Source organism: Herpailurus yagouaroundi, unplaced genomic scaffold (genome assembly GCF_014898765.1).
Source record: "Herpailurus yagouaroundi ecotype Mexico unplaced genomic scaffold, PumYag 165, whole genome shotgun sequence".
In the NCBI taxonomy this organism is placed as follows: domain Eukaryota; kingdom Metazoa; phylum Chordata; class Mammalia; order Carnivora; family Felidae; genus Herpailurus; species Herpailurus yagouaroundi.
In genome coordinates this window covers 21,422,359-21,447,767 of record NW_024412406.1, presented here as the reverse complement: position 1 = coordinate 21,447,767, position 25,409 = coordinate 21,422,359, and the positions used below count along the sequence as shown (strand labels likewise).

Genomic DNA, 25,409 nt, shown 5'->3' with positions numbered 1-25,409 from the left:
CGATCTCTTCTAATGTCTCACACTAGTGTTGGCAATTCTTTTGTGTCTGACTTTCTTTCCTGGGAACTATATTTGTGAGAATGACTCATTTTTTCATTCTCATTCATTGCTGTTTAATTTTCTTTTATTTGAATGCACCGCAGTTTATTCATTTATTAAGATGTTGAAGGGAACCTGCTATTTACACGTTTTGGACTCTTATGAATAATGCCGCCAGTAGTCATAATCTCCTAGGTTACGCTCATGTGTTTTCCAGTACATGACCTTCAGTGAACACATGATGGATTGATCTAGAAATGGAATTGCTGAGTCACACAAAACATATATATCATTAAAGCCAAACAATTCTACAAATTGTTTTTTCTTAAAGCACTGTAAAGTTCCAGTTGTTGAATAATTTTGCCAAGACGTAGTTGCCTTTTTAAATTTTCATTTTATCAATTATGATGTGATTTTAATATGCATTTCACTGAACACCAGTGAAGTCAAATGTTTATTGGCCCATTGCACATTGCCTTCAAGTGTCATTTCAAGGCTTTTGTCCATTTTTCTCTTTGGTTAGCTCTCTTTTCCTCATTGATTTATAAATGCAGTTTTTATATTCTGGGTACTAATGATTTACCAATAAATACATATCTATTTTAAGATAAGGGAAATATTAAAGTATATTTGTATATTGACAAGAATAATTTAGTGACTCAAAATACTCAAGTAAAATTGCAGTAGAGAAAACCTTGAGTAAGCCGTAGGGGATAGAACCCAGCTTGCAGCAGGAGCTGGCCATTGTGCCTATATTGTATTTAACTTACCACTTTGAGGGGCACCTGAGGGGCACCTGGGTGGCTCAGTCATTTAAGCGCTGGACTTCAGCTCAGGCCATGATCTCTCTCAGAGCTCTTGAGTTTAAACCCCACATAGGGCTCTGTGCTGACAGCTCAGGGCCTGGAGCCTGCTTTATTTTATTTCATTAAAAAAACATTTTTTAATGTTTATTTATTTTTGAGAAAGACAGAGGCAGGATGTGAGTGAGTTAGGGGCAGAGAGAGATGGAGACACGGAATCCCAAGCAGGCTTCAGGCTCCAAGCTGTCAGCACAGAGCCCTATGCGGGGCTCAAACCCACAAGTTGTGAGATCATGACCTGAGCTGAAGTTGGACGCTCAACCGACTGAGCCACCCAGGCACCCCTCCTGGAGCCAGCTTTAGATTTTGTCTCCCTCTCTCTCTGTCCTTCTCTGGCTTGCACTCTGTGTCTCTCTCTCTCAAAAATAAATAAACATTAAAAAAAATTTTTTTAAACCAAAAAACCAAAAACTTTGATGGGACGCCTGGGTGGTTTAGTAGGTTAAGTGCCGGACTTTAGCTCAGGTCATGATCTCATGGTTCATGGGTTTGAGTCAGAGCCTGGAACCTGCTTCGGATTCTGTGTCTCCCTCGCTCTCTGCCCCTCCCCCACTCACATTCTGTCTGTCTCTAAAAAAAATTTTTTTTTAAATACTTTGTTTAGAGTTAAATGTTTCTGATAATTTACTATTGTAAATGTGATCAATGTTTTAATTCATTAAAATTTTATCCATATACTGGCACATCTGGGTGGCTCAGCCGGTTAAGTGTCTGACTTCAGCTCAGGTCATGATCTCACAGTTCATGAGTTGGAGCCCCACATCTGGCTCTGTACTGAAAGCTCGGAGCTTGGAGCCTGCTTTGGCTTCTGTGTCTCCCTCTCTTTCTCTGCCCCACCCTTGCTCATGCTCTGTCTCTCAAAAATTGAATAAATGATAAACAAAATTTAAAAAAAATTACCCATATGTTAGATTACTCTTACTTTCTGAATAAGGAGAATCTTCATTTAAAAAATACGAAAATAAAAGCTTTTTGCATATATATAAAGGGTCATTTTATGAGGTGCTCTCTGGCTTTCTCTTATGAGAACACATGCCACTGTTCCATGCATGGATTTAAATCTTAGACCATTATCGTTGAATCATTTAACTTTTTCTTTTTGGTCTATTTGCTGTTCTTTAGTCTTTCAAATAATATTCATTTACATTATTTGTATCTGACTACGTTGTTGTCCCTTTTAAAATTTTAGCACTTTTATTGAATGTTCTAAAGTGTATTTTCTTTTTTTTTTTTTTTTTAATTTTTTTTTTCAACGTTTATTTATTTTTGGGACAGGGAGAGACAGAGCATGCACGGGGGAGGGGCAGAGAGAGAGGGAGACACAGAATCGGAAACAGGCTCCAGGCTCTGAGCCATCAGCCCAGAGCCTGACGCGGGGCTCGAACTCACGGACCGCGAGATCGTGATCTGATTAAAGTCGGACGCTTAACCGACTGTGCCACCCAGGCGCCCCTAAAGTGTATTTTCAATTACGTGAAATTTTCTTGTTTCTTTATACATTCTATTTTTTGTGTTTATCTTAGCAAGTTTGTCTTTTGCCTCATTTATTTTCATTATTCTCTTTAATTTCTTCATATTATTTATGCTAAGTTTTAAAATGTGACTATGTATAGAATTTCTATATATAGAAACGAACTGCGAGCAGGTATTTAAAAATTCATGCCCTAGGTTGAACGTTGTGGTTCCTTCATTTGGTTTTCAATGGGTGTTTAGCCCTTTCCAATCCTTTTGGTAGCAAAATGTGTAATCTAAAATCCATAGTCTTTACTTGTGTAATCGCGAGTTATAAAACAAATCATATACTAGGTGGCCATTGAACAGAAGAAAGACCTTGGCTGACAATTCTATTCAGGGAAGGCACCTCCCTCCTAGATTAGTTTACTCAAATAATAAGCATTCATGAGATTTGGGGAATTTCTTCTATACTTCTGTATGCTAAGCAGAAATTGGCTAGGGCCAAGTTTCTTTGTTATGCAATTTTGAAATAAAGACAGTTTCTTTTTTGTGTGATCACCTAGCAAACAAAACACAATCTCCAAAAAAAGCAGCGTGACCTTGTCTAATATTTCAGAGCAAAATCAATCTTGGCTCATCTTTTACTTTAGCTCTTAGCTGTCCTAAAAGGAGGGTAGACTACTCTAATAGTTCTGCTTATGGTTTTAGAAAGAATAATTTGGGGGGGGGGGCGCGCCTGGGTGGCTCAGTTGGTTAGGCATCCAACTCCCAGTTTCAGCTCAGGTCATGATCTCATTGTTTTGTGAGTTTGAGTCCTGTCTCGGGCCCTGCGCTGACAGCACAGAGCCTGCTTGGGATTCTCTCTCTCTCCCTCTCTCTCTACCCCTCCCCCACTCACGCTGTCCCTCTGTCTAAATAAATAAATAAAACTTTAAAAATATTAGAAAGAATAAATTTTTAACAAGACATCTGCCTTTGAAAAGTTAGCTGGAAAGCATGAGGGAAATAGGTCTTAGTGACCTATCTCACTGATAACAGAACACATTATCATCTCATTCCGAATCCTACTCTAAGGGAAATAGCTTTCCCTCAGTCTGTTCTGCCCAGCTTCCTTCCTCACTCCAGGATATTTTCCATCTGCCTCACAATATATTCGACCCTCCAAATCTCTTCTGTCCTGCAGGATTATAGATCCTCAGTTATCTTCATTGTTCATTATCATTTACCCAAATGTAAAAACTGCATATGGTAATTCTCCTCAGCTGCCTTCTCGGTTTGTCATGACCTCCACATAAAACCTAGTCTAGACGCTGGAGGACTTTTCCACCAAATAGAATTGGTGAAGCATGAGCTGTGTTAACCACTGTTAGGCCTGCCATATTCAGTGAGCAAATACGTCTATCAACCAACCCATAGTTGCATACCTCTACTTCCTGAATTTCTATAAAGCAAGTGAAAGCCTATTTTTATACTAGAAAAACTCCCAGACTATACTCCCCAGTGGCTAACATTACAATTATAATAATAATTCAGATCTTTTATCTTTCCTCTTTGACTCCATACTCTCATTACTCCTAGGAATTCAATAACATGGGGAGAGGGTGTTGGAAATTGTTAATTTTAAGTGTTTAGGTATATTATTGAAGTGGAAATCCGAAAATTGATTTGCTCTAGACACATGCAAAGCAGGCTCAAGAGCCCAAATATTGGAATTCATTGTTTTATGAATTCGCTTAAAAAATACTGCATCATCTACACTCTTGATGACAAAAAATGATATTATGTAGAAAAAGAACCATGGAAATAGAAGCCTATGAGTAACAAAATTATTCAGTAGAGTTTTATGTTGAATGTGAGGAAGTTTTAGCACGCTTTAAGAAATTTACTCCACTTATTTTCTTTAATGTATTCACAAATGGAATAAATGATAAAAATCCATGTCTTTTTAAATAGAAAAGAGTTTTTTCCAGAAGTATAAAATAAAAATGATAAGTGATAGGAGGCATTTCATTTTGTGCAACTTGCTGCTTATTTTCTTGCTCAGCAGTATATTAAATAATGATATAATTAAATAATGATATAACTTATAATCAATTACATTATGTATTTAATGAAATGAAAAATACCTACATCAGTTAGCATTTCATTCCTCTGTAAGTATCCGAAAGCCTGTCCAACAGCGGCTTAAGTAAGAATGTTTATTATGTCCTTGACAAGAGGTCTGACAGCCAATTTGAAAGCTCAACAACGTCATCAATGACCCAGATCTTTCTTTCCTTTTTTTTTTTTTTGTCATCCTTGGTGTGTTGGCTTCTTATTTTCATGCTGGTTGCTTCATTGTTGCAAGATGTCTGCTGCATCTACAAGCATCACATCTATTTTCATGGTAGAAAGAAGGGAAGAAGCAGCTTAAGAAATGTCTTTTTGAAGGAAACAGATTATCCTAATTAACTAGTGGAGATTTTCTTATGTCTCCTTGGAGAAAACTGATAAACCAGTTTATCTAATCAACCACAGCTGTAAGAGAATCTAGGAACGTGAGTACAGAGGAGGGGCTGTCATTTAAAAAAAGTAAAACTTAAAAAAAAAAGTGTGTATATTACTGAACAACCCAAAAAACCATAGGAGCTGGGGAAGGTGGGAAGACGGGATGAGTCCTTTGGATTGAGTGATATAGGACACAATTTGCGGGAAGAGGAGGATTTAGTGAAAACAAGAGAGCAGGAGTGAAGATAAGGAAAGCAGTGGCTCTGGGATTTAAATAGCAGCATCCATTATAAAGTCATGGACAAACTATGTCCAACTCAGCCACTATCCCACTCTTCCAACAGGAATTATATTGGAATTTCAGGCAGCAACATTTTCATGGAATTACTGATATCTCATCTACTATTACTGGTTCTAATCTCAGGTAGACCTCTAATTTTCTTAGTTGGAGTGAGTTGGCACTTACTTGCAATTCTTCTGAGATGTAGACTCTAATATGTTCCTAGTTCTAAAAGCTCAATGAAGAAGCTGGGGTTCAGCATACAGTCTTTCTTCAAATTGTACGGAGACCTCGGTAAAACCTTTTCCAGTAACTGGCTTCTTGCTTTGTTTTGTCCCTGTCTGGTACCCTAGTCTATTCAGGGGTGGATTGTTTACCTCTTAAACTTAGGAAGCTCCTTGACTGGACTCCAAAATCCTATTGTCAGTCAACCCTCTCCAAAAGCTAGAAATCAGTATTTTTTTTTTCCTGCATTAGAGTTCCTTGAGTTCCTTGTCTGATCCGTTTCACTCTGCAGTAAGTCCCTTGAAAGTGTAGGAACAACATCTCTTCCTTCGCATCCCTAACCGAACCTCGCACTGAGTGTACATATACAGATGATACAATAAATACTGCTGAATGAATGGATATAATGAATTGAGTAAGAACTTTCATCTGTCAGAAAACCTCTGAGAGAAGTCTAAATCTGAGGAAAAAGGGCAGTGAGTCTTTAGGATCTGAACACTCAAAGAGCCACCTAATTCATTCCTCAGATTCATCTGGGACCATAGCCACTTCCAAGTTCTTACAATGATGGACACAATCATACATTATATGAACCAATATTTATTACTCATATGGCGTGCCAGAGATCTATCAGTAATCAGCTATTAGCTTATGTGGATTGTAAGCCAATATTCCCTGTTGCCTTGAGGTCATTGTGCCCTATCACTAAACGTCTACCCATCTTTTCTTTTCTTTTTTAATGTTATGTTTTCAAGTACTTAATTTTATTTTATTTTTAAATATTTATTTATTTTTGAGAGAGAGGAAGAGAGAGCACGAGCGACGGAGGTGCCGAGAGAGAGGGAGACAGAGGATCCGAAGTGTGCTCTATGATGACAGCAGAGAGCCCAACGCGGAGCTTGAACTCACAAACTGCGAGATCATGACCTGAGCCACCCAGGCACCCCTTTATCCTTATTTTCAGTCATCAAAGCTTCTGTCTTTATTTCAGTTACTGCTTCTACTGATATAAATACACACATTCCATTCATAATCCTCAGTTCCTCCCAAGTCAGTTCCTTAAGGGGCTGCACCAGCTATTACCTCAGAATTACCTCAGAATATAGTAGCTTGAAACAAAAAGCATTCCATTATATCCTGTGGCTTTATAGATTAGAATTTGGGCATGCTTAACTGGGTGGTTCTTCCCTGTATAACTTTGTCATCTCTCAGTGGAATTCAGCTGGACTGTTCTAGAAAGGCCACTGACTTTACTCACATGCCTGCGAATTGGAGGGGGATGTCTGGAAAGCTGACCTCAGCGGGGCTCTTCGTCTTCTCCATGTAGTCTTAGATCTTCTCCATGTGGTGTCTTCAACTGGGAAATCAGATTTATAAAGACAGCTCAGAGATTTAAGCTATGAAGACAGAAACTTATAGTCCCTTTACAGTTTAGGCCTGCAGTTAGCATACTATCATTCCATCCCATCATGCCATAATGCTCCAAGGAATCTAGTTCATTGTAGATTCAGTGCGAAGGGAGATGAATCAAACCTCTCAAAAGGGAAATTTCAAATAATTCAAGGCATGGTTCCCCTGCTACCATCTTTCCTATAGCCACAAATTCTTTACGTTTCTTCTGCAAGCAGAATTCATTTACCTCTTGCTAGATGCCCACAGTTTCATCCCATTATGGCATCATCTTAAAGTCCACAATCTAGTTATCTACGATTAGGACCAGGTTTAGATGAAGTTCCTCAAGAACGGCTCCTTGAGTATGGTTCCTCTTGCTCTGAAGACCTGTGAACTAAAGAGATAAGTAATCTGCCCTCCATCTGCTCAGTATACAATATGAGACCATTAGGGCAACCACCACAGACACTCGCCTTCAAAATGGGGGAAAATAAGAGACACGTAACTGATTCATAGTGACTCTGAATCTGGCCAGGTACATGTCATCAGTCTCTGACCCCTGGGAAATATTCTCAGTGTTGTTTGGATCCACCCTTCAGGAATGTGAGTCATGCTTCCTTTCCCATAAGAAATGCACCGGGTGCAGAGCTGTGTAGTCTTCTCGGGCTGCTTTCTTTCCATAGACAGCTAAGAGAACAGATATCATTTCTTTCTTTGATTTTGTACTTTCTATGTCTGTTTTAATTTAGTACAAATCTCTTAACATTCTGTAGGTGTCTAATATGTCAGATTGTATTTCACTTTATTAGACAAAAGCGATACTTACATGACTTCCCAAGATAGCAACTGGCCTATCTTGGGCAACTGGTGAGGGTCTTGGAAAAAATGACAGCATTTAAAATTCTTAAAAATGCTATTGTCCAACAGAAAGAATCTGTGAGGCATGCCTTTATATCTTTGCAAAGCATGAAACAAGGGGTCTGAGCCTCATCCTGACCTCAGCCTTTCCCAGAGACCCAGTCTTACTGACTTGGATTTGAATTTTGCCTGAGGATCATTTCCTACTTTGAGAATCTTCCGCTGGCTAGAAAAAACTTTCCTGGGAACTCTATATCTTTTCTAAATCATTCTCAAAAAGCAAATAATGGCCACTTCTTTTTTTATGTTTTATAATAGACTATTTTATCATAGCTAGAATCATCAACCTTTGAGCATTCTGTCTGAAAATCCACTTAGCTAAATCAATGAGTTCTACAGATAACATTTCTTATCTTCTGTATTTCTGCAGGCCATAGGTGTTGCCGAACTTTCTGGTACTGCATAACTAGAGTTCCCTTTTCTTCAGTTCCAGTATGTTCTCCTCATTGTCTTTCAAGTATTCATGAACAACCTCCCCAAAGCTCTTCCAGCTTTCACTGCCAGTCTCCTTGAGGCCATTCTAGCTTCTTTCTGTTGGGTCCCAAAGCCACTGGTTTTAGACATCAGTATGGCAGCACCTCACTCCTGGGAAACAAAAATTATCCCAATTACCTATTTCTCTGGACGAAAGTACCCTAAAAACTTAGTGGCCTGAAACCACAACCATTTACTGATACCCCAATATTCTGAGTCATTGATTTGGACAAGGTTCAGCTATGTGATTCTTTTGCTCTATGGGCCATCAGTTGCCATCAATCAGTATTATTTTTAGCTGGTGGGGGTGCTTATCTGAAGGGTCCACGTCATCCTTACTCACATGCACTGGCACCTCAGTGGGGATGTTGGGAACATTGAGCTCACTTGAACCCCTCTTCCTCTTCATGTAGCCTCAAAGCCTCTCCACGTGTTTTGTTTTGTTTTGAGTTTCCTTACTATGGTGGCTTAAGGAATGTAAGGTAAAAGGCCTAAATGGCCAGTTTTCTTAAAGGACTGACCCCAAACTGGCATCGCATTGTTCCCACTGCCTCTGTTGGTCAGTCACAGATCAGCCCAGAATAAAAAAAAAAAACAAAAAACAAAAACAGGAAACAGAGCCCACCCCTTGATAGAAGGAGTATTAAGGGATTTAAAGCCTCGATCTTATTCTCCTCTTGATGTTTATTTGAATAATCTAAAGTCACACTATGAGTCAGACATGAATTTCCAAAAGGCTTATACCCCAAGGTCCGGGCATTCTCAACTTGAGTTGAGCACATCCGGTATACAAGCATTTTTATATATAGTAACAGTTTCGTACTGTCTCATGCTCCTCTGTCGTCCTCCATCCTCAGTCTCATACATAGCCTTCAGTTATGTCTCCTGAACAGACATTCTCTTCAGTGTGTCCTCATTGCTTTCAGTGCCTGAACTCCAGCCCCATCCCATCCCATGCACCCTTCCCTTTGCTCCCTCAATTTCCCTCTGAATTTTCACTCTGCAGGCCTTTCCTGTTTAAACACATATGCACATTTGAAACGTTTTTTTGTTGTGATTATCTTGTCCGTATGTAACTTCTAGTGCATTGTAAGATCTACAAAGACAAGGGCCTCATCTTTTTCATCACTACTAAAGTCAGCAGCTAGAACAGTGCCTGGAACACATTTAGTGCTCAAAAATTACTTGTTTAATAAATAAATGGAAATACGAATACTGTCAAAGTTCAGTGAAATTATCAGTAATGTTAAACCCATCCACATGATCAAAAGGAAAAAGAGTTGAAATGATTATTACAAAGGTACTCTGTCACACCAAGTACCAAAGCCTATGTAAATGCACATACATTGTTTGCACTGTTTCTACCTAAATGTCCTTCCACCTCTTCCAATTCCAGTATTTAAGATGAAGAAGTGCAATACAAAAAACCTACTGCCAATTCATTCATTTGTTTATGGTTAAGGTTAAAGCAGCATTATGTTTATTCTTTAGGCTTAATGAGTTGTTTGGAGGCTCAGCAAGTAAGTAAATCAACATTGTTCAACAACAAAAATGCATTCTCATTTCCCCGAGCCCCAGATTTTGGAGGACAGCCATGCTAAATGGAAAACTGCCTGAACAGTCTATGAGAATGGAAGAATAAAGAGGTTATATGCCATTTAAAAATAGCATGGTAAACCTCATTTACATCGTCAGGTTCATGTATAATGTGAATGCAGGGACATTTTAGAAGGTTCCTAACTCCTCTCTTGTTTACTGACTATAGACAGTAAATGAAGGTGAGCATTTTGGAAAACTTTCTCCATTCTCACTGCATGAATTTCATTTCATTTTATTTTATTTTATTTTATTTTATTTTATTTCATTTCATTTTATTTTATTTTATTTTATTTTTTTAATATATGAAATTTATTGTCAAGTTGGTTTCCATACAACACCCAGTGCTCATCCCAAAAGGTGCCCTCCTCAATACCCATCACCCACCCTCTCCTCCCTCCCACCCCCCATCAACCCTCAGTTTGCTCTCAGTTCTCAACAGTCTCTTATGCTTTGGCTCTCTCCCACTCTAACCTCTTTTTTTTTTTTTTTTCCTTCCCCTCCCCCATGGGTTCCTGTTAAGTTTCTCAGGATCCACATGAGAGTGAAACCATATGGTATCTGTCTTTCTCTGTATGGCTTATTTCACTTAGCATCACACTCTCCAGTTCCATCCACGTTGCTACAAAAGGCCATATTTCATTTTTTCTCATTGCCACGTAGTATTCCATTGTGTATATAAACCACAATTTCTTTATCCATTCATCAGTTGATGGACATTTAGGCTCTTTCCATAATTTGGCTATTGTTGAGAGTGCCGCTATGAACATTGGGGTACAAGTGCCCCTATGCATCAGTACTCCTGTATCCCTTGGATAAATTCCTAGCAGTGCTATTGCTGGGTCATAGGGTAGGTCTATTTTTAATTTTCTGAGGAACCTCCACACTGCTTTCCAGAGTGGCTGCACCAATTTGCATTCCCACCAACAGTGCAAGAGGGTTCCCGTTTCTCCACATCCTCTCCAGCATCTAGAGTCTCCTGATTTGTTCATTTTGGCCACTCTGACTGGCGTGAGGTGATACCTGAGTGTGGTTTTGATTTGTATTTCCCTGATAAGGAGCGACGCTGCACATCTTTTCATGTGCCTGTTGGCCATCCGGATGTCTTCTTTAGAGAAGTGTCTATTCATGTTTTCTGCCCATTTCTTCACTGGGTTATTTGTTTTTCGGGTGTGGAGTTTGGTGAGCTCTTTATAGATTTTGGATACTAGCCCTTTGTCCGATATGTCATTTGCAAATATCTTTTCCCATTCCGTTGGTTGCCTTTTAGTTTTGTTGGTTGTTTCCTTTGCTGTGCAGAAGCTTTTTATCTTCATAAGGTCCCAGTAATTCACTTTTGCTTTTAATTCCCTTGCCTTTGGGGATGTTGTCGAGTAAGAGATTGCTACGGCTGAGGTCAGAGAGGTCTTTTCCTGCTTTCTCCTCTAAGGTTTTGATGGTTTCCTGTCTCACATTCAGGTCCTTTATCCATTTTGAGTTTATTTTTGTGAATGGTGTGAGAAAGTGGTCTAGTTTCAACCTTCTGCATGTTGCTGTCCAGTTCTCCCAGCACCATTTGTTAAAGAGACTGTCTTTTTTCCATTGGATGTTCTTTCCTGCTTTGTCAAAGATGAGTTGGCCATACGTTTGTGGGTCTAGTTCTGGGGTTTCTATTCTATTCCATTGGTCTATGTGTCTGTTTTTGTGCCAATACCATGCTGTGTTGATGATGACAGCTTTGTAGTAGAGGCTAAAGTCTGGGATTGTGATGCCTCCTGCTTTGGTCTTCTTCTTCAAAATTCCTTTGGCTATTCGGGGCCTTTTGTGGTTCCATATGAATTTTAGGATTGCTTGTTCTAGTTTCGAGAAGAATGCTGGTGCAATTTTGATTGGGATTGCATTGAATGTGTAGATAGCTTTGGGTAGTATTGACATTTTGACAATATTTATTCTTCCAATCCATGAGCAGGGAATGTCTTTCCATTTCTTTAAATCTTCTTCAATTACCTTCATAAGTCATTGCATGAATTTTAAATGCTACATTAAAAACTGGTAGCTTTCCCCCCTAAGATTATAGTATCTCTGCCACATTTGCAATCAGTGAAACTTGGTAAGTATCTTCTAAGGCAGCAGGATTGGTTTAGTACACCATAAATGCTTATCATCGCCTCTAGAATATTTTATGTTTGATTTCTTCACATACTGATAAGATATAATTTTTCTCAACACAGATCATTGATTTTAAAGGAAATGAATCATAGAATGCCAGCCCTGTTAAAGGACCTTGAGAAGTCATCTAGCCCACATCCTTGCCTTCATATGGGTTCACCCTAACCCACTCTGGATAATGTTCATTGATTCCATTTTTAAACACCTTTGTAGGAAGAGGGTCCTTCAATTTTCTTCTGTAGCACATTTTAGTGTTTAATAACCCATAAGGCTCTCAGGAAATTCCTCCTTATATCCATCCTAAATTACCAACGGCACATGGATTTAGAGTTCAGTCTTAAGTAACTGGAATGAATTACCTGTGCTATGGAAACAGACAACCACTCTGAATTTGAGAAAGTGTTGTCTGTGTGAAATAAACTGAAAATATTACTTCTCAGGGATGGAGTAAGTGATTTTCAATCAAGTGCCTCCAACTCCACAAAGTGCTTGTGCTGCAGCAACCTAGGTGATTGTTGTCAGATGGTCCTGGAAAAGCCCTTCAGGGCACCAGTGAGAAGCCTAAGCACCAGGGCCAAAACTGAAAGCAAAACATAAGCCATGACAAATTGTGGTAAAGCTGTATGGGCGATGAGTTACGCACACAAGCAGGCATTCCATGCTGATCTCAGCAAACGCACTATGTCTGAGCAGACAAGGACAGGCTGAGCCAAGGTTCTGTGTCTGTTGGTATCTTGTGAGCAAAAGGGGACTTCACCAACCGAGACTCTCTTTTCAGGATTTTTATTTTCTCATAATACTGCATTATTGCGATTATACAACTTAAGTATTCTCAGGTGAAGGTCTTCCTTTTTGTTTATCCTCTAAGTTCTTTTTTTCTTAATGCTTGACCTTGGCATTTTTGACAAGTTCTGATGGTGAAAAGTGAAGGTTTTATGTGAACAGGCAGTATACTCTGTGGACTGAAGAAGATGCTGGTTAAAAAATAAGCTATTGGAGTTGGCTATTCAAGGAGCAGAGTCCTTATTAGTTATGTAGCTTTGAGTAAATTGTTTAACTTTTTGAAAGTTACGTTTCTTCAACAGTAAAATAGAGATAACCATATATACATCACAAGTTTGCATGAGGATTAAACAACATGATTCATGAGAAAAGCTGACTCCTTTTAGCTGTTATCCCTGCCATTTAATGCATGGAACAATGAACATGTCAACACTAACGTAATTTCATTTATTTTTAATCCATTAAAAGTTAAATATTTGCCTATTATCTATGTAAGTATAAAACCCTGGTTCAGACCTTTTGGTGGAATCAAGAATGAATTAGAGGAAGTTCCCAATCTCAATCATTTTAAGAAGAGATGTGAGGCCTACCTAGCACAATGTAGACACTCAATGCATATCTGTCAATTAATACTTATCTTAAAATTTTTTTTGAAAAGTCTCATAATGCAATATAGAGGGAGACTGGTACTGAGAAAAGTAGAGATGAAACTTCATGTAGTTTGGAGGGGGGAAGAGAAGAGTAGAAAATTTGCAGATATGTAGATCAGAAAAAGTATGATGACGAGGAATATTGAAAATGTATGTGGTTTTTGGACTAACAGGTGTCATTCATCCCATTTGTCTACTGACCGTCACATATTATTAGCACTTTTCCGTATCTTATTTTGCTGCTTTAGCTGTCCACCTAAGAGGAGATGGACACCAAGCCTTTCTATGTTTAAACTCCTCTCCAGATGAGTAGCAGACCCTCGATCTCCAGGGAGGACTGTTCCACCCCTCAGTTCAAGAATGCTACTTCATCCATGCTCAGGACTGTGTTCCCTCCTGTCTGGTTCTCCCCGTGGCTCCCCCTCTTCTGTTTGCAGCCTCTTCCCTCTGTTGGCTTATTTTGTGTGGCTCAGATCTCCAGAACTGCCTGAATAAAATTCTTTAATTTTTCATCTTCATTACATTCTTTCACACCTCAACCATGCTGCTTAAAAAAGTAGCTTGTGAGATTTCTGTTTCCAGCCCAGTGTGCATTGAGTGCAGAAGTTACTGCTCCATTCTAAAAACAAGGAAAAGGTGAAGATCCTTCTTAGACCTTCATGGACCCAGAAGAGAAATGAAGTCACAGGGCAAATACTAGGTGAAATGGACCAGTTTTTTGAAAGGCGCAGTCTGCCAAAACTCACACAAGAAGGAACAGTCTGAAAGGCCTATATCCAGTAGAGAAATTAAATCCGTAGTTGGTAACCTTGCAAAACAGAAAGCGCCAGGTCCAGATGGATTCACTGATGAATTATACCAAACATTTAAGAAAAAATTATCCACTTCCTTTCCCAAAAGGGAGAAAATGGAAGGAATAAAGAAGTCACTATTCTCAAGCAGTTTTGGGATCCAGCTGGGAGATGAAAACCTCCATCAGTTTACAGGTCTGAGAATAATCCTCTGTGGCTCCTGGCTCTGTCCATTTGGCCCCTGGCTCCACCCTCTAGGACTGAGGTTCTGTCCTCTGGGCCTGCACAGGAACCCTCTGAGTCCTCCTTCCTTTTTAATGAAGAGGAGCATATTTGTAGCTGAGTAGTTACACCAGCCTGGCTCCTATCTATAGAATCCAACAGCTTTCTTTGATTTCACCCTCTTTTCCCTGTCAATCCAAGCTGGAGATGTTTCTGCTGATACAACATTTGCAAAAACATTGTGGATTTCCGACATATATCACAGGTATTCACTCCACTAGACAAAAGTTCATTCAAAGGTCTTTAACATGCTCCTCATGTCCTCTGAATTCTCACCAGCAGCACCTTTAATTTTCACATTCCTACCAAAATTCTATTTTATGATGGTTTAGGTATTTGTTATGGCAGCATCCCACTTCTGGTACCAAAATATATATCTGTTTCTTATTGCTGCTGTAACGAATTACTACACACTTAATGGCTTAAAACAACACCTATTTATCCTCTTATGTTTGTGAAGGTCAGAGGAATAACCTTAGGTTTACTGGGCTAAAAGCAAGGACTCCTCAGATCTAGTTCCCCCTGGAGGCTTTAGGGGAGAATCAGTTCCTGGCTTCTTCTTCCAGTTTCTAGAGGCTATGGCATTCCTTGGCTCTCAGCTGACTTACTCTACTTTCTGCTTGCATCATCACATTGCCTTATGATTGCTAAATCAATCAAATGTTAGCACATATACTTTTATTTTAATCTCTCTTTGCTAGGGAACCTGATCAAAAGGAACCATTGTTACATAAGATGCCACTGGAGAAATCAAAAAAAGAAGAAACAAGAATTGAATTACTCTTTCCTGCATGCCTCATGGTTATTCTTTTCTCAAAGTTCAGATAGTTAAACAAGTTCCTAATACAAGGTCAAGTTAGCAAGCGTAATAAATTTTACTACTGAGTTTGTATATTATCCTAAAATGCAGTTAGTTATCTAAGGTTTTGGCTTAAATTGTAGATATGGGAAAAACCTCTGTAGGGGATGTTCTGCAAACTTAATCTTTTTTAACATAAAAATATAATTTTTAATATAAAGAATCTTTACTCCATGAACTTAGATGGTTCTTGCTTGCCATTTAAATACTGTGACCTGAACAATATTTATTTGAAGTGGCATACTTAGGAATAAGCATTAGAAAATAGGATAGAAAATTAAAGACTGTCAGCAAGCTGTGACACAGGCTAATAAACATAGCTAAACTTCTGGCTGATGGAGAAACCAGTGGAAAGGATGACACATTGATTTGGTGGAGTGTACTTCAGAGTTCTGATAAGGATTAAAATGGGTCACAGTGTTAGGGACACCTGGGTAGCTCAATCGGTTAAGTGTCTGACTTTGGCTCAGGTCATGATCTCACGGTTTGTGGGTTCAAGCCCCATGTTGGGCTCTGTGCTGACAGCTCAGAGCCTGGAGCCTGCTTTGGATTCTGTGCCTCCTTCTCTCTCTGAACCCTCCCCCCCACTCTCACTCTCTCTCTCTCTCTCAAAAATAAACATTAAAAAAAATTTTAAAAAAATAGAGTGTTGGATGTGTAAGGGAATAAGAACAGAAATGCCCAATGAGGATAAGCCACAATGTGACATAATGATAACAAAATGGAGACCGTGTGTGTGTGTGTGTGTGTGTGTGTGTGTGTGTGTGATGAACTATTTCAGTATTATCAAGATGCAGTAGAATAATTTAGGCATGGGAAGTTTAGCGGTGGAAGAGCAAAAACTAATAACATGTTTTTGTACTGTCAGGGAGGAAGACTTCCTGTCCCCTCTAACGATCCTTTTAGCTGGACTAAGAGTCAAATTGACATTAGATTAACAGGAGGAAATCAAATTTAATAGAGTGTGTATGGGGAATCCAAGCAGACATGGAAATTGCCAAGACAGGCAAAATGAGGTCTATACGTCATCCTGAAATCAGGAAAAGGGACTTCAGGGGAAAGGAATGTACTTCACAGAGCAATAGGAAAAAGAGAAGATGTTTGGTAATTAGATGTTTGCCCTGCCATATAGATAGGTCACTCAGACAAAATGTCTCTCTGCTAATTATTCTGGGAAAGTCCTCAATTTGCATCCTTCTGTGTAGTTAAGGGAGTGGCAAGAGTTTCTCTTGAATAGGTAGGGTCTCAATTGCCTTCAGCTCAGAATAATCTTCATGTCAGAGTGGCCCATCGTGGGGCTGCCTGCCCTTGGCTTTTACAGTACTAAGAGATATGCATTACAGGTGAATTTTAGGAAAAGGAAGAGGAGGAGAAGGGGGGTAGGATGATGCGGAGGAGGAGAAAAGGAAGGAGAAGGATGGCAGCAGCAATGGCAGTGACAATGAGAAAGATCTGATAAGGAGTTGAGTTGCTTTGATTGCATGGCTCCGGAGAAACTGAGTCGAGAGCAGCCTCTACAGGCTGGCCAGCAGTTAACAAGTCTGCAGTAACTGTGGCAAGGGCTCCTCCTGGAGTCAGGTGTCCTTCCAGCCATGGTCAGCACTTAAAGCTTTCTCTCTGCTCGGCACAGTAGTAGGTGGTTTGCATTCACTAAATCACTTCAGTGTTATATCAAGATTATGAGATAGAAACAATTATTATCCTCATTTAAGCAATGAGGAAATTGAAGAACAAAGAGATTAAGTAACTTGCTTAAGCTAGTAAGTGCCAGTGCTGGGATTTAAACCGAGGCAATCATACTCCCATGCTCTTAGCAACTCTGTTGTACTGCCTGTCACACTAAATCAGAGGTGGCAGCATTTTTTAATGAAAGTCTTAATTAGTATCCACTCAACACTGTGACCTCTGGCCCATTGGGCAGGGTAGGGACAGATCAATACATCTCATTTTGAAGCATGACCATCAGGGCTGATCAAATTCAGTGAAAAAAACCAACAGGAATCTAAAAGAGTCACTTTCAATCTGATAAAGAAACAAATGGTAATGTCTTGTATTAGTGTAGCAATATATACCATCTCGTAAATATTTACAAACATCCTGGCATCAGAAAGGAACTATTATACTCATTTTATAGATGAAAAATACAAATAACGCTCAGCGAGGTTGGAAGTTGCTCAGGGATATTATTTCCAAAAAGTAAAGGAGAGGTTCTTAACAATAGGTCTTTCATCAAATCGTGTTTTCTTTCAATGGTGCCATGCTGAAAATTCACATCTGTTGAAAAAAAATATCAATGAGCATATATGGAATTTCCTAACATCCGAGGTAAATATAATGAATATAATTATGAAAGCCACTGATGAGAGATCATGGAAGACAATCTTTTCCCGGGGTCACCCCTTCCCTGCTTGCTCTCTTGGGGACTGGCTGTCCTTGTTGGACAGTAGAAACAGGATTGTGGATGATTTCACTGGCTTTTTGGTTACCCAAACCTCTGATCTATAAAAGTTAAAAGTAAAAGGAAGTAGGACTCCTTAGTTCTCTCAACCTCTTCACATTCTGTCAGAATTCTCTGGCTCTGTCAAAATTCAGTAATATCCTGTGATTTCAGGAGTGATATTCAAAATTTTGAACAGTTGGTATGGTTCAGACACCCACCAGCCACACAGAGGTTGGCCATGCAGCCAAAGTTATTCTTTCCGTAGTTGGGTCATGGTAGGTGCAGGAGAAGCACTAGGCATTCAGGAGATGCATGGGTTGGAAGGGAGAGTCCTTGAGTGGCTTGGGACAATGGCCACTTAATCAATGGAAAAAAAGTATTTTAATATTTTACCACCAGTATGGGTCTACCAGTGTGAACTAGCTAAATATTAACACTTGTTGGGTTCCTTGAGAGCAGAATCTGTGTTCTACTTTTCATTAAACATCACAGGTCCAAAAGCCTCGATCTGCAATTCTGAAATCCACAAAAGCTGAAAAAATTAAAATTGTCTTTATTACTCATTTGGCTGCAAAACCTTGTCTATCTTGAGAAGAGGCTATTTATAAAGTTCATTATTCCTAAGTGAATAGTCATGATTTTCACTGCTGACACACTAATGCGTTTGATTATAGGATATTGCTCAGGGTTCCTCTGGGAGTCTTTTTTAATGGAAGATGCATGCACTGTTTTGCTTTCCTAAAATATGCATAGTTCTGCATTCAGAAGCACACCTGGTCCTAAGAGTTTGAATAAAGGACTATATACAGATACCATTTAGCATAGTACATGCTCTGGGACAAAGTGGCTTTGAACACCAAATTGTATATTGTTGAATATGTATGGCTTTCCAAGTTTTGCTTTGATGAGAAAAAAATGGTAAAGAGAGTAGAAAAACCAGTTTCTGCTCAGATTCAGTTTTGTACACCTCGTGTGTCTTAAGTCAGAACCAATAATATCAATAGGATTTATATCACCTCGTATTCTCCATAAATCATTCAGGACCAATCATTCACATATGGACCATTTCCACATGTAGATCCTAAACAACAGAACCATGTGACTAATTCTGCACTTATATAATTTCTTGTGGTCATATGTAGAACCAACATGTAGAAAATATTCACAAACTTTTACATTAGTCATGGTGTGTTAAAAGGAAGATCAATGTCAATTCAGGAAACAGTGCACTCCCTTTGTCAAGAAATGTTTCCAGTGTCCAAAAATACTCTGACAATACATTGTGAATAGTCAAATTGCCTTTTATATGCTTAAAGTGATTAAAAATATATAAGATGTTAGCCTTTAAAACTACCAGAAATTGTCTCATTGGAATAATATGAAAGAAATATCATTAAAGATTAAAAAGAGACAGATAAGAAATTCCAGTGTTTTATAACTGATTCACATGAATATTTCTGCAGGATGAATTATCTTGAACCCACTGGAAACTTACCAGGTTTTATCAATGAAGCACTCTCATCAAATCACCTCACATAACTTGGCCAGGAAATAACACAAAGTTCAGAAAAATAGGATGACGGGGAAAATAAAGTCTAAAGAGATTTGAAAGGGGGCTGAGGATATTCTCCACGGTTGGGAGGGATGTATGGGAATGAGGTTGAGAGGGTCAACGACCTAAAAGGTTTAGAAATTCTGGCAGTGAGAGAGTAGAGTGCTGACCTGAAGTGAAGAATGAATTAGGAAGCAAGCAAATCGCCTGGAAGACCTTTGCAAGAAAGCAGCTTAGCTGTGGTAAGAAACTGAACCAGAGGAGTGATAGTGAGGATGGGGAAGTTGAAGAAATACAGAATATATCACATTTCTTGTGCTGCCCTTTCTGTTTAGATCTTAGAATCACACTAATGGGATAGTGACTCTGGGCTGATGGGCTGGAGGCTGATAGACTTTGCCTCTTTTAGCATATTTCTACATATTTATAGAGAGGAAAAACAGAAGACTGGTAAGTATATGCAAGGCAGCGGTTAGAAACATTTTGTGAATGTTTCCTGAGGAACTGAAGACACACAGCTGCCCTTACACAGTTGTCATAACCTGAGTGTCTCACCATTGTTCTCCGTCACAGTTGCTGGGAAAACGAGCAAAAGAATGATGTGCAGGCCTGCCCTTGGTGAGGCCCGACTCCAGCAGCACTGGTGTTCCTTTTTTAATCAGAGCATCATTACTCTTCTTGATAAACTCAGAGAGTAATGGAAACTACATTGAGGAAGGGAGACTACGATTTTATGAGGTCCCTTTTTGCTGTGCTGAAAACAAGTAAAAGATAACATTTCATAGAAATCACCTGCACTATACCATAATCCATCAGGCTATTAAACATTTCTTTGAGGATAAAATTCTAAGGTTATTAATCTATATAAAACCAAGTTCTTTAGCCTTGAGGAAAGCTGAGAAAATTTCCCAAGGGAACTTCTACTCTTCTCTAAGCCTGAAGAAAAGAACCCATTCAGATTTTAATTAATAAACTTTTAAATAAGAGAATGCATATTGTTTTTTAAATGAAATGCCCCTTCAGTTAGGTTTCTTTAGGTATTCTTTCTCTGCTGGGAAGCACTTGTTAGAGCTCTTGTGATTTTAATAATTTAATAAAATATCGAGAACTTAATAAATACCTGTCTACCCGTCCACTTAAAATGTCCCTCACCATTTGCTAAAACATATTGATATTGGGAGGGGTTACTCCATTGCATTTTATAGTGATTCTTATAAATACCTTAATGTAGCTACGTTGTTTGCTATCATTGGTGATGTGAAAATAAAAATGATTTCTTGATGTATATTTCATGAAAATGAGGTTGCACATTTGAGTTTTGTGTGAGTTTATTGTTTGCAGTAGTGTTGTTCTGTGACTTTGAGCACTTCACAGCCAGGCCTCAGTGTTTGTGTCAGTAAAATTAAGAACGAGTGAGAGTGATTTTGCTCTTAGGGTATGCAGTGTATATTCTGGGCACATTAATGTTTTCCATCATAACTGAAATGGCAGGAATAGCACCTATTGTGAGGAATACTTTTAAATCCATTTATGGCATATTAGAGATAATAAATATGTTTTAATGAGTATTCTTTTATTAATTTTTCTGGGGCTTAGCCCCACTAAACTGACTAAGTACTATTACTTCAATCCTCCTAGACAGAGACAATGAAAAAAACCTAAAGACAAAGATCTCTTTTACAGTTGAAAAATCCAGCATCACAGATATGGATGCTTCCTAATAAACTACCAAGGGATTCTGGAAATGCAGGTAGGGTTTTTGGATAGGTTTCTTTTACAGCGTCTATTAGTGATTCTTCTTAGCCTTCTGATTCAATGATAAAAATGTAAACTCAAGATTTTACTGTCAACATTGAATCATGAAGTTCTGGCCACTGGCAAACACCGTTGGAGAAGCGTATCCAAGGAGGAGATGATTCTGCAATGTACTTTGTAAGATGATCTTTACATGTACTTTTGTTACAGTGCCCTTACTCATTTGGAAGTGATGGAATTTAAATCAGTTATTGAAATGCCTCTTTAATATCTATTCTTAATCTCTTGAGATGAAAGAAATTTATCAGTTAGGTATGTGTGAACAGATCTGCATTATACTTGTTTCAATTTCAAGTTAGAGAAACCACTGATTTGCTGAAACGTCTCTGATATGCCCTCTTAACTCAAAGCTTCATCCCCACAGGGATTTCTTTGAAAAATAGAGAGTAGTAACTTCAGTCTGCCTATCCCTCCTTATTCCTTCAGTTTGTGTTGAGCTGTATACATACTGTCTTGTCATATCAGCTCTTACCCCTTATCTAGAAGACATTTATTTACCCTTATGTATTTGAGAATTCCACTTCATGATTCTGGAAGCAAATCGGATTTTTCAAAACCTAAGTATCTTTGTTGGGTCTTACAGGTTTTTGGCCTTTTTCAAGCCAAAAGCGAGACTGCCTTTAGTCTGGGTTCGTACCACTCCTATTCAACATTTATTTAATGAGCATCTTCTGTGAATCCAATATTGCGTTAGATTCTGTATGAGACCGAAGAGAAGAAAAAGCGCTGACCTCTGCACAACTCTGCGTCTGGGGTGTATTCCGTCTGCAGCTTCCTTTCTCTTACTTGAGTTCTGTCTGCATCTCCTCCCGGGCCCCAGTTCTCAAGCCAGACTTCACGTCTGCAGCAAGAGTATCAGTAACTACACAAGGAACCTAAGCTTACTATTAAACTGTGTTCCTCAGGTGTCACATTCAGTAGTGTGGTCAGCATGGCTGGGTTCCCCCACACTGCACCAAACATAGCTCACTACCAGCCAGAGCAAGAACTGGCACAGGAATGACACCATGCACGTCTGTGGCCTTCGAATCCAAATACCACCCCCTCCCAGGCTAAGTAATTTCACTGCGGTGATTAGCCTTAGCCTGGGGAACTGCTAAGTAAGTAAATTGTCTGGCATAATGATTCCCCTCACCTTTACCCCCGTGTGTGGTACAGCTTCTCCTAGATAAGCTCCATTCTCAGTGTTTCCTTCCGTTTGGACAGTTTTTCCATTTTCCCAATTCAACGCAAAGTAACTTTTGCCTGAGTCCAACCATCAATCTGTCTGACCTGTTGAGTTGAGTCACAGAAATTAGTATGTTACCTTGTTCCTGGGATTGGAGCCTCTCTTCCCAGTGGTCTGTAGAATCAGACTCCATAAATTCTTCACATTGAGCCATTTGCTGGTTCTCAATGGGGATTAACAACTTGAGATTTTCCTTTACTGTAGGGAGAAAAAAAAAAATTCAAAGCTGAAATCAAATCCACCACCCAGAGCAAATTCCTGAAATGGTGGTATGAGGGGGTGAGTTCCTTACCTCTAAATCATCATCTTCCTTTGCAAATCAGTCTGTACTCCCAACAAATGTCACCCTTTAATAACGTCATTATTCTTCCAGTCACCCAGACTTGGACTGCAAAGTCATCTTTGGCTCCTCTTATTCTTTCTTGTCCTGTACCCACTTACTTTCCAAGGTCTAATTTTCTATGCTTGTCATTTCCACTGCGTAATGATTGTGTAGCTTCCTTCGACTTACGTGTCATACATCATTCTTTTAATTGTTCGTCCAAACTCCATGTTTTCCACTCCAATCCATCTTGCATACAGGTGATCTTTATTAAGTATTACTTTCATAATATGAATTTGCTGTTCAGAAGTTTCCAATGGTTTCATTTTTCCCCACATAATTAAGAGTAACCTAGTTTTAGATCTTGTGACCTTGCTGATTATGGCCTCACTCTGTGCATTTTACCTTATTTCTCAGTTATTCAAATTTTAGCTTCTTAATCCAGTGAAGCTGGCCTCCTTGCTGTCCCCAGAACATTTATTCTCGTGAGTCTTCATTCACTATATTATTAGTTAGGATCTGTGCATGGAACGGATGGCAAATTTAAATTGGATGATTTGAAAGGTTTTAATAGAAGAATGTTTACAGAAGTATGGACAGAGGTAAGGAAACCTCTTACCTCTGTGAGGTAATCCCCTAGGGCTAGTATCAGTGGGAATTGTTACCTTGGCTAGATCAAAAAGGATCAGAGGAAGAAGTGAATGCCGGAAAGTGAAAGGGGAGATTCATGTTGCTAGGATGACCAGAAGAATTTTTGTGATTTGTGGAAGATCACAGCCAGCCCGAGGCAGTCCCACAGGGAAGGAGCCAGGAGAATCAATACCCTAACATTGCCTTCCTCCCTCCTCTGATCTCATGATGGGGGGTCCCATCTGGCTGTGCCCACCAAAAGACTGTTGGAAAGGGAGTATGTTGATGTTGCCTAAAAAGGTCAGCCTGCTGGCACACAGAGGGGTGTGAAGGAGTAAGAACAATTTCATAGCAAAAAACGGGATATCTGATGTATTTATTTTGTTTTCCTTGAATTTGTTTTTACCTTTATACCATCCTGATACCTATCCACTTTATTTTTATTTTTATATTTGCATACAGTAAATATAATCTCTTACTGATGCATGGTTTTATGACTCTTGACAAGTGCATCGAGTTGTGCAAATACTATGACAATCAGGATACAGAACATTCCATCATCCCCCCTTGAGCTCCTCACATAGTCACCTCTTCTCCCAGTCCCCTAACCTGGTGACCAATGACGTCGTCTCCTTCCTTGTAAGTGTATCTATTCCAGATCATCATACAAACAGAATTATCAGCACATAGCTTTTTAAGTCTGGCTTCTTTTACCTATCAAAGCATATCTGAGATTCATCCTCTGGTATGTATCAATTGTTCATTTGTTTTGAATCCCTAAGAAGTATTTCATTAATTTCATTATATCATTTCATTATATTTGCTGCATTTAAAAAAAATCCATCCACCAACTGAAGGACATGAGTGTGAGGGTCATGGCACCATGACCTAAGCCAAAATCAAGAGTCGGACACTCAACTGACCCAGCCGTCCATGCACCACTCTGATTCTTGATGACTAATGATATGGAGACTCTTTTAGTGTGCTTATTTGATATTCACATATATTTTTTGTGGACCTGTCCAAAATTTTTGTTCATTTTTTCTTACTAGACTGCTGGTTTTATTATTATTTTCATAGTTATGTGCATATTTGAATGCATCGTATATATTGCTTACAAATGTTTCTCCTGGTCTAAAGCTTATAATCGTTTCATTCACAATAATGGCTTTTAAGAAGCAGAAGAACAAGTTTATAATATTAAAATATATAAAGGGAATTAACCATAAAATAGAGGACTTTTTAAAATCAAAAGAAACATGCTTTATAATACTGTTTGTATATGTTTGAAAAACTAGATGAAACACATGGTCTTTTAGAAAAAGTGCAGCCCACCAAATTTGACCTCAGAACAATTACCAAAGAAGAAATAGGAGACATGGCTAACAACAACAACCAAAAAGCACTAGACCCAGATGGTTTTGAGGGGAATTCTGACAAACTTTTAAAGATTAGATAATCTTAGTGTTAACCTGTTTGAAAGCATGGAAAAAGAAGAAAATTTGGCAATGTTATTTTATTATTTCCTTCAAAATAATGCAGGGAAAGCAGGTGGAGGGCTGGTAGAAGTGTATAAATGGAACGGTACTTACCTTGAGTGAAGAACTATTAAAGCTAAGGTGATGGGTACATGAGGGGCAATGGTGCTCCTCTCTGTAGATTTGAATTGTCTGGCATGTTGCAGAATTATGGTGTTTAGTAAATTCATAATTTTGCAATGAATATATGAAACATTTCTGAATGTTAATAAAAAAATAACAGCAATAGATACTAGTAACAAATGACATAGAAAAAAATCAGAATCCCACCAATAAGAAGAGACTTGAGCAAAATATTGGCAAGCTAAGACAAGTAAGTAATTGGAACAAAACTTAATAAAGAAGGATATGCAAATTTTAACATATAAAAATAGGCAAGGGGTGCCTGGGTGGCTCAGTTGGTTGAGTGTCTGGCTCTTGACTTCAGCTCAGGTCATGGTCTCACGGTTCATGGGATTGAGCCCCGCATCATGCTCTGTGCTGACGGTGCAGAGACTGCTTGAGATTCTCTCTCTCCCTCTCTCTCTCTCCCCTTCCCTGCTGCACACACACGCATGTACATTCTCTCTCAAAAACAAGTAAACTTAAAAAAAATAATAAACCAAATCTGAATATGTTTCATTAAAAACAATGCAAGCGATA

The 25,409-nt window shown here is 38.9% G+C and overlaps 1 long non-coding RNA gene across 1 annotated transcript; it reads right to left on the bottom strand.

Moving 5' to 3' along the window:
- Positions 1-4,322: 4,322 nt before the first annotated feature.
- Positions 4,323-25,202, bottom strand: LOC121038208 (uncharacterized). The gene is made up of 5 exons (XR_005794229.1): positions 22,570-25,202; positions 22,356-22,470; positions 6,989-7,135; positions 6,608-6,706; positions 4,323-4,732 (listed from the first exon to the last, which is right to left on the bottom strand). It is a non-coding gene; the product is annotated as an uncharacterized LOC121038208 (long non-coding RNA).
- Between the last annotated feature and the right edge of the window lie 207 nt (positions 25,203-25,409).